This window comes from Pinus tabuliformis, chromosome 5_1, assembly GCF_031772625.1.
Source record: "Pinus tabuliformis cultivar Carrire ecotype Pingquan chromosome 5_1, CPIR1, whole genome shotgun sequence".
Taxonomy (NCBI): domain Eukaryota; kingdom Viridiplantae; phylum Streptophyta; class Pinopsida; order Pinales; family Pinaceae; genus Pinus; species Pinus tabuliformis.
The window spans coordinates 449,183,609-449,193,150 of record NC_142305.1 but is presented as its reverse complement, the minus strand read 5'-3'; positions in this window follow the sequence as shown (position 1 = coordinate 449,193,150).

Here is a 9,542-nt window from a genome sequence, read left to right as displayed (position 1 = left end):
CCAAAGGCCAAGTTGCACATCCCACTAGGTTTTTTGACATGCCATTATCGAAACACCAATGGATAATCTGAAGGATGTGATTTATATATGATGACCAGTTATGATCTATGGAGGTCACAAAATCTACGACTGTTGTTTTTCTTTCGACTATTGTGTTATACATCCGACGACCACTTCCGACCTTTCTGTGTCAGGAAGCTGACGATTTGTCCAGTGACCTAGATTTTTAGCCAATAGAATAAATGGGAAATCCAACATTTCCTTTATGTATTTGACAGGTTTTTGCATCAAAAATCTGATGGTTAATGGGCTACTAAAAAAAATGATATTCAGAGAACCAAGATTCCTAGTTTTTGTTGGGGATTTTTCTGTCAAAATCCCAAAAACAATATAAATTGGACACAGAGACAATGCTCTGTTTTTCAAACACAGGATCTTTACACAGCAGAAACTTAAAAAATTATTTGCAGCTGACAGATAGAGTTTTCACACACACACCACAAATTTCTATTCATTAATAAAAACTGCTGTTACAAACTATGGTTCTTCCTCTCTCACAGAGGGATTTACAAAAAAAAACAAAAGACTCAGATTGCTGTGTCTGCTGTATATTCTATTTTGCTGTTGCTGCCTTTCATTTTCATTCACGCGCTGCTGCGTTCTATATTTTCACTTCTTTGCACTGCTGTGCATTACAATACAATTTACACTATTGTGTATTACAATTCTATTACATGGGCGTTGCTGCGTCTCCCTCTTTACTCACATAACACAACAAAATAAACATTACATATATATATATATATATATATATATATATATAGATATATGACAACAAAAGGAAATTACTTCACGTTTTCACTTGCCTTGCTTCCGTAAAAGAAATAATAAAAATTAAATGCTTTTACCAACTATTACTTGAGCCCATACTCCCGCTGAAATAAAATTAAAAAACTTCACCAAAACTTACCAACCCACAGTAAATTCCATTTACTGTTTTACTGACATTTAATGACGGTAAGTAAAACTTTTACTTCACGTGAAATTTATTTACTGCTGGCCTATACTTCAACCATTGACTTCATTTAAATCGCATCGCAGAATCCCATTTGGTCGGAACACAAAATTGGAGCACACACATATGGTGCGATCTGCGATATGCGATCGGATCGCATCGCACCATCGCAATCAGAGAAATCACGTGAACACGGAAGCTCCAAGCATACTTGCGATTTGCGATCTGCGATCTCATCGCATCGCAAGGATAAAGAAAAATTCTACAGTTGAAATTATTATTTCAACACTCCCCTTTAATTTCAACTGCTGGGTTATCAATCATACCCAGACTTTTCCTCAAAAATTCAAAGCTCTTCTGATTCAGTGACTTGGTCAGAATATCCGCAACTTGTTCCTGAGTGCTGCAATGTTGTAAAACAATTTCTCCGTTGTTCACCAATTCTCTTATGTAGTGAAACCTTGTATCAATGTGTTTCATTCGCTTATGAAACACAGAATTCTTGGACAACACAATAGCTGAGCTATTGTCACAAAAAATCACTGTTGCTCTTGCCTGCTCTTGGCCTAAGCTCCTCAACATCCTTCTCATCCAAACTGCTTGACATGTTGCTGTTGTAGCTGCCACGTACTCTGCTTCTGCTGTAGATAACGCCACGATTGGATGTTTCTTGGAAGCCCATGAGATGGCTCCTGAACGCATGTGAAAAATGTAACCGGATGTGCTTTTCCGATCATCCACACTTCCAGCCCAATCGCTATCAGTGTATCCAACTAAATCTGAACTTTCTGAAAAAGTATACAAAATGCCAAATCTTTTTGTACCTTTGACATACCTCAGAATTCTTTTTGCTGCCTGCCAATGTGCCTCTTTTGGCTTCTCCATAAATCTGGAAATTAAACTAACAGCATGCATTATATCCGGCCTAGTTGCAGTTAAATACATAAGGCTGCCAACTACGCTCTTGTACAAGCTAGGATAAAAATCCTTGCTGCTGTCCTCTTTACTGAGTTTTAATCCCATTACCGTGGGAGTGATTGCTGCTTTGCACTCTTGCATATTAAATCTGTCCAACACTTCATTTACATATCTTGCTTGTGAGATAAAAATCCATTTTTCATTTTGATCTACTTCTATTCCTAAGAAGTATCTCAAGAAACCCATGTCAGTCATTTCAAATTCCTCTTTCATGACTGATTTAAAATTCTCAATGAGCTGATCATCATTACCTGTGAAAATAACATCATCAACATATAAGACAACAATTAAAATTTTACCATCTTTTTCTTTGATGTAGACGGTGGGTTCTCCTTCACACTTGTCAAATTCATTATCCAATAGATAGGAATCTATCCTGCTGTACCATGCTCTTGGCACTTGCTTCAGCCCATAAAGAGCTTTCTTCAATTTGCACACTTTGTGCTCTTCACCTTTCTTCTCATAGCCTAGAGGTTGTTCAATGTAAACCTCTTCCATTAACACTCCATTTAGGAATGCTGACTTCACGTCCATTTGGTAAACTTTCCACTTGTTTTGAGCTGCTATGGACAGCACTGCTCTCACGGTTTCCATTCTTGCAACCGGTGCGAAAGTTTCCTCATAATCTCTCCCATACTGCTGCTTGTATCCCTTGACAACAAGCCTTGCCTTGTGTTTTTCAATTTTGCCTTCAGCGTTGCACTTGGTCTTATAGACCCATTTGAATCCAATGACTTCTTTACCTTTTGATAGCTCAACCAAATCCCATGTCTTGTTTCTTTCTATGGCATTCATCTCCTCATCCATAGCTTCTATCCATTTCTTATCTTTAATAGCATCTTCGAAATGAATAGGATCATCAACATGACAATACAAGGCAAATAAGGAATTCATTCCTTCATTATAGATGTCACTTAAGTTTCTGAATTTCTTACCTCTTTCACTTGGTGTGCAAGTGCTTGAAGATGCACTTGAATTTCCTCCTTGTGGTGTGCTTGGAGAAGCACTCTCATTTCTCCTCAAGGGTGTTCCTTGTTGTCCTTGTGTTGGTGTTGTTGTTTGGGGATGTATTTCTACTATATCCTCATCATCTTCATCATGAGACAAATAGTTTTTAACATTAACTGTTTTCTCTATGCTTCCATCCCAAGCTTCCTCCTCAATGAACTGAACATCTCTGCTCACAAAGAACTTCTTGGTAGATGGGATATACAACCTATAAGCTTTGGATTCCTCACTGTATCCAATGAAGATAAATTTCTCCCCTTTGTTGTCCAACTTCCTCCTTAGCTGATCTGGAATGTGTGCATAAGCCACACATCCAAAAACTTTCATGTGGGTGACTCCTTGCTTTCTCCCACTCCATGCTTCTTCTGGCACTTTGTTCATTACAGCTTTTGTAGGACACCTATTTAAGATATATACAACACAGTTTACGGCTTCAACCCAATAATCATTTGGCAGATGCTTTGCCTTTAGCATGCTCCTCGCCATATCCATAATGGTTCTGTTCTTCCTTTCAGCAACTCCATTTTGCTGTGGGGTGTACCTAGCTGTAAACTGTTTGTGAATTCCATTTTCTCTACAAAAACATAAAAATTCTTTGAATATGTACTCACCTCCTCTGTCTGTTCTCAAAACTTTGATGCGCAGCCCACTTTGATTTTCCACAAGTGCTTTGAAATTTCAGAATTTTTCAAACACTTCACTTTTATTCTTCAAGAAATAAACCCAAGTTTTTCTTGTAAAATCATCAATGAATGTTACAAAATATTGGCTGCCTGCTAAAGATTGATTTTGCATCGGTCCACATAAATCTGAGTGGACAATCTCTAAGGGTGCTTTTGCCCTTATGCTTTTCCCGCTTGGAAAACTTTCTCTGTGTTGTTTTCCCAAGATGCAACCTTCACAAAGGCTGTCCGGTTTCTCTATCAATGGTAATCCTCTTACCATCCCTTTTCTGCTCAACAAGTTAAGGCCTCCAAAGTTGAGATGTCCAAATCTCAAGTGCCACAACCAATTTCCATATTTTAGTTGGCTTTGGAAAGCCTCTTGGGTAACTGCTGCCATTGCATCTTTGTTTTTCAAATCTGCCCTTATTCTGAGTGGGAACATCCTATTCCTCGTCATCCTTACTTCAGCAATACATCTTTTGCTGGGTGGAATATCCATGATGGTGCATACGTCATTCTCAAAGAAAACATTGTAACCTTTTTGGACAAGCTGTCCAATACTCAAAAGGTTACATCTCATTCCAGGAACATAATAGACGTCTGCTATGGTTTTCCTTTCACCTTTCTTTGTAAATATTTTAACTTCTCCTTTACCCATAACAGAAATTTTGCTATCAGTCCCAAGTGTGACTTGTGACTTCACACTTTGATCTAAAGCAGAAAACAGAGCTATGTTTCCTGTCATATGGTTGCTGCAACCGGAGTTTAGAAACCATATGTCTTCACTATTTGTTTCAGCCATGTTACAAGCTAACAACACATTATCTTGGCTGACATTTTCTCTAGTAATATTTGCACTAGAGCTATTACTCACATCGTGCTGCTTCTTTCTACATTCACTGGCATAATGCCCATATTTTTTACAATAATAACATTGGACATTGGGTTTTTCATACCTTTTTCCTTGAGCATGATGTTGTCCTCCTTGTTGGCTGCTGCCTTGAAATTGGTTCTGATTTGGATTGTTGCCTCTTCCTTGAGCATTTGCTGGACTGTTCCTTCCGCCTCTGTTCTGGCTTCTGCCTCTTCCTCTCTTGTTTCCTCTGCCTTGACCTCTTCCTCTTCCAAAGGACATCTGGGTCTTGAAGGCTTGCTCTAGAGATGAGTTTTCATTTCTACTCAACCTCTGCTCATGTGTGATCAGTGATGCATGAAGCTCATCAACTGAAAAGTTTGAGAGATCCTTTGTCTCTTCTATGGTGGTGACAATGACATGGAACCTTGAGGGTAGGCACCTCAATAGTTTCTCCACAATCCTCCTTTCTTCAAGTATCTCTCCATGAGATCTTATTTGTGTGACTAGGCCAATTACTTGAGTGAAGAATGAGTCAATATTGTCTGACTCCTTCATGCACAGGTTCTCAAAATCTTCCCTCAGTAACTGTAGTTTTGTTGTCTTCACTTTCTCCATGCCTTGATAGGCTGTTTTAAGAGTTTTCCATGCTTCTTTGGATGTCTTAGGTGCTGCTAACCTTGGAAACACGCTTCCATGCACTGCTTGATACAAGAAGAAGAGGGCTTTTGAGTCCTTCTTCTTGTGGCTCTTTAACAGATCCTTCTCTCCCTGAGTTAATGCATTAAACTCATTTTCATCTGCTAGTTGTTCAAAACCATCTTCAACTATTTCCCATAAGTCTTGGGAAGCAAACAAGGCTTTCATTGTTATTGCCCAATAATCATAGTTTTTGCCATCAAATAATGGGAGCTGCATACCCATGCTATTGCTGGTGCTGGTGCCAGCCATTTTTGCACTTTTAACTATGCTTCAAATACTTCACTGTATATTTAAAATAACAGACTGTCTTCAACAGCAACACACAAAAAAAACTTCAGAAATACCTTGGATTCTTTTGCCTGAGTCTTCACACTGCTGGAGAAGTTGCTGCAATAAGAATCCTTCCTTCAACTTCTTTGAACCCTTCAAAGAGCCTGGATTAGCTCCGATACCACTGTTGGGGATTTTTCTGTCAAAATCCCAAAAACAATATAAATTGGACACAGAGACAATGCTCTGTTTTTCAAACACAGGATCTTTACACAGCGGAAACTTAAAAAATTATTTGCAGCTGACAGATAGAGTTTTCACACGCACACCACAAATTTATATTCATTAATAAAAACTGTTGTTACAAACTATGGTTCTTCCTCTCTCACAGATGGATTTACAAAAAAAACAAAAGGCTCAGACTGCTGTGTCTGCTGTATATTCTATTTTGCTGCTGCTGCCTTTCTTTTTCATTCACGCACTGCTGCGTTCTATATTTTCACTTCTTCGCACTGCTGTGCATTACAATACAATTTACACTGCTATGTATTACAATTCTATTACATGGGCGCTGTTGCGTCTCCCTCTTTACTCACATAACACAACAAAAAAAACATTATATATATATATATATATATATATATATATATATATATATATATATATATATATATATATGACAACAAAAGGAAATTACTTCACGTTTTCACTTGCCTTGCTTCCGTAAAAGAAATAATAAAAATTAAATGCTTTTACCAACTATTACTTGAGCCCATACTCCCGCTGAAATAAAATTAAAAAACTTCACCAAAACTTACCAACCCACAGTAAATTCCATTTACTGTTTTACTGACATTTACTGACGGTAAGTAAAACTTTTACTTCACGTAAAATTTATTTACTGCTGGCCTGTACTTCAGCCATTGACTTCATTTAAATCGCATCGCAGAATCCCATTTGGTCGGAACACAAAATTGGAGCACACACATATGGTGCGATCTGCGATATGCGATCGGATCGCATCGCACCATCGCAATCGGAGAAATCACGTGAACACGGAAGCTCCAAGCATACTTGCGATTTGCGATCTGTGATCTCATCGCATCGCAAGGATAAAGAAAAATTTTGCAGTTGAAATTATTATTTCAACAGTTTCGATAGGCAGTATCACACCAATCAAGGGGTGATTTTTCTAGCATTCTTTTATGCCCAATACCCATCAATACCCATGATCATGACACCATGTTGACCCAATGATGGGGCTAACACTTCCCATCATATTGTTCAAATTTCACTCATATCTCTACATCCAATATCATCAAGCGACGATTGTAAATCCCTTAATCCTATGGCTGATAAGGTGCATCACCCACGAACTTGCACACATTTCAATGCTCTTTTAACTTCCACCGTGATCTGACGACCCACACTCATTCCATCCAATGGTCAATTTGTCACATTGGATGAGAATATGAGGCTTTTATAATGCCTTTTCGTCAAGCAATATGATCCAATGGTTGTGATTAATGCATATCAATTACTTCCATGATATATCAGAATGTCAGGTGTGTGGGAGTTAAAGACCCCGACTTCACCTGATATGTTGTTGTTATGACCTATAGGAACCGAATTGGCCAAAAAATACAAAAATTTGATGAAAGGGGTAAATTCAAAAAGTAACTCACATTCTAGTTGATCCTACTGCATTATCAAACCCTCTAGACCACGATAAAAGCCAAGTGACCGACCTTCCCCAACCTCCACCATTAGAGAATTTTAGTATTCCTATAAGTTGGCTTAATGCTAATTTAGGATAAAGGGATGAGTCACAACCCTTTAGGTGAAATCCTTGTCAACCCCCTAGTATATCGGCCTTGTCTCCAAGTCATGTCAGTTGATTAGCATGGGAAAACTACTCTTATAATTAGCTCGACTTTCATTCTAGAAACAGAATTTGGCATTTCATCTGAAGTACAAAAAAAAGTGCAAAAAGTAGAAGTAGAAGCCTCTCTTCCAGCGCAAGAAGAAGGAGAATAATCCGAGTTGTTTAGGCACTATTTTGGTTACCTGTTCCTCACACGTGTGGCATATTAAAGGTTTTGTAGTAGGATTTACTTAGTTAGCGAAGAAGACAAGAAGAATATCTTTATCTCATCATATATCACAGACGAGGTCATAAGATTGAGTCTCCTAGTCAAGCGAAGAAGGAAGATACCTCCAAACAGCTCACATGTGAGAATTGCAAGGGTATAAGATTAGATGAGGTTGTATATCTATGGATGAAACCGAAATTGTAGTAGTGCAGATAGTTTGACTTGCATTGACCATAGGAGAAGGAAAGAACAACAAGAAGGATTTCGTCAAGGAAGGTTTGTGACTTGGTCTTGGAGTGGCAAAAAGGTCTAGGGTCTTCGTCTTGATATTCGTCTATTGGAATCTCTATAAGAAGAATAATTTGTTCATGTTTTCCTCTCAAGGAGAGGTTTTGGCCCTCGATGATAGCCTATATTCTGTCTCTTCCCTCTTTATGGTTTAAGCTTTGGTGTTGTTTAATGAAGAATAACACTATAATAACATAAGTAAAAGAAGATCATAATCTAAGAAGTAAAAAGTATTCACAAGTAGTTATCAAATTGAAGAGAAATACCCTAATCTCAATGCCTAAGATTTCTCAACATAGTCATTCTTTGGCATAAACCATGTGCTAACTTTACAAAAGGTAACTCTTGTGTCCTTGTATTTAGAACCTAATCAATCTTTTTTGGTATTGATGGAATTGTGAATGGGAAAAGGATTATATTGTTCCACTCTAAAACCATAAAAATGGATGATGAATAATATATTGATTGAATCCAGATCAATATATGCAAACTCATATTGAAGATACAAAAGAGCATGCTCTTTTGTATATGTGCACTTCCATATATACATTCACATGCAGAAGATACTTAAGAATCCATATATGAAAAAAAGAGTGTATACACTTTTTTATATATGCACAATTTTGTATATTCTATATATCATCAGACCAATCTCCCATATAACCAACTCAAACTCTGGGGACCAAGCATATGCTTTTAACCCCCAATTTCAATATATATTTTGTATATGCATGCATATACGAAATTGCCTTGGGCATTGCTAGGGGTTGAAATAAAATCACCTTAAGTGCTACTGCAATGTGGGATGGTGCAAGCAGCGGTGTAAGAGAAGTTGACCTCATCAATCCCAAGATAAAAACAAAGCAGAGAAGTGTGAATCCTGCAATATTGTCAAAAAATAGTTATATAGAAATGATGCATATATAGACGTGGTGCATTTTGTACAAGATGGAATATGTACATTTTTGCACAATTTTTTATATTATGTATATGTACACAGATGTAGAAGCCACACATGTATGGAAGCAGGATTTCATATATGCACATATGAAAGCTATATCTACTTTTCTATATGCAATTATAGTTTTGTATGTGTCAGTTTGGTATATGAATTAATTGTTTTATATGCAACACTTTCTATATACATGCATCTAGGATATACTCTTGTATATACACACATATATGTATATGTACAAATATATGGAAGTGTAAGAACATATATGGAAGCAATGCATATATATAGCTTCCATGAAGCACATATATGAAAGCTTGGTTCTCTATATGGAAGTGGTTCATATATGGAAGTCGGGACATATCGAGGTGGCACATATGTAAAAGCACCAAATAAATGGAAGTGAATATATCTTCCATGTGCGCATATACAAAAGACTTCTACCATCGATACCAAAATCTATTGATAAGATTCTAAATACAGGTATGCACAGTTGGAGTGTGTAAAGTTAGAAATTGGGGTATGTTAAAGAATGGCTACACATAGAGTATAAATTTTAGAGCATATTTACCATCAATTGTTTCTCAAATCAATATTGGTAATCAAGTACTTCCTTGGTGTTGCATTGAAGGCCCATTGATGTGGATCTTTCACTGATCAATGATCTTGGGACTTAATCTTTATGTTATCCACATTAGTTAAAATATAACAATACAAT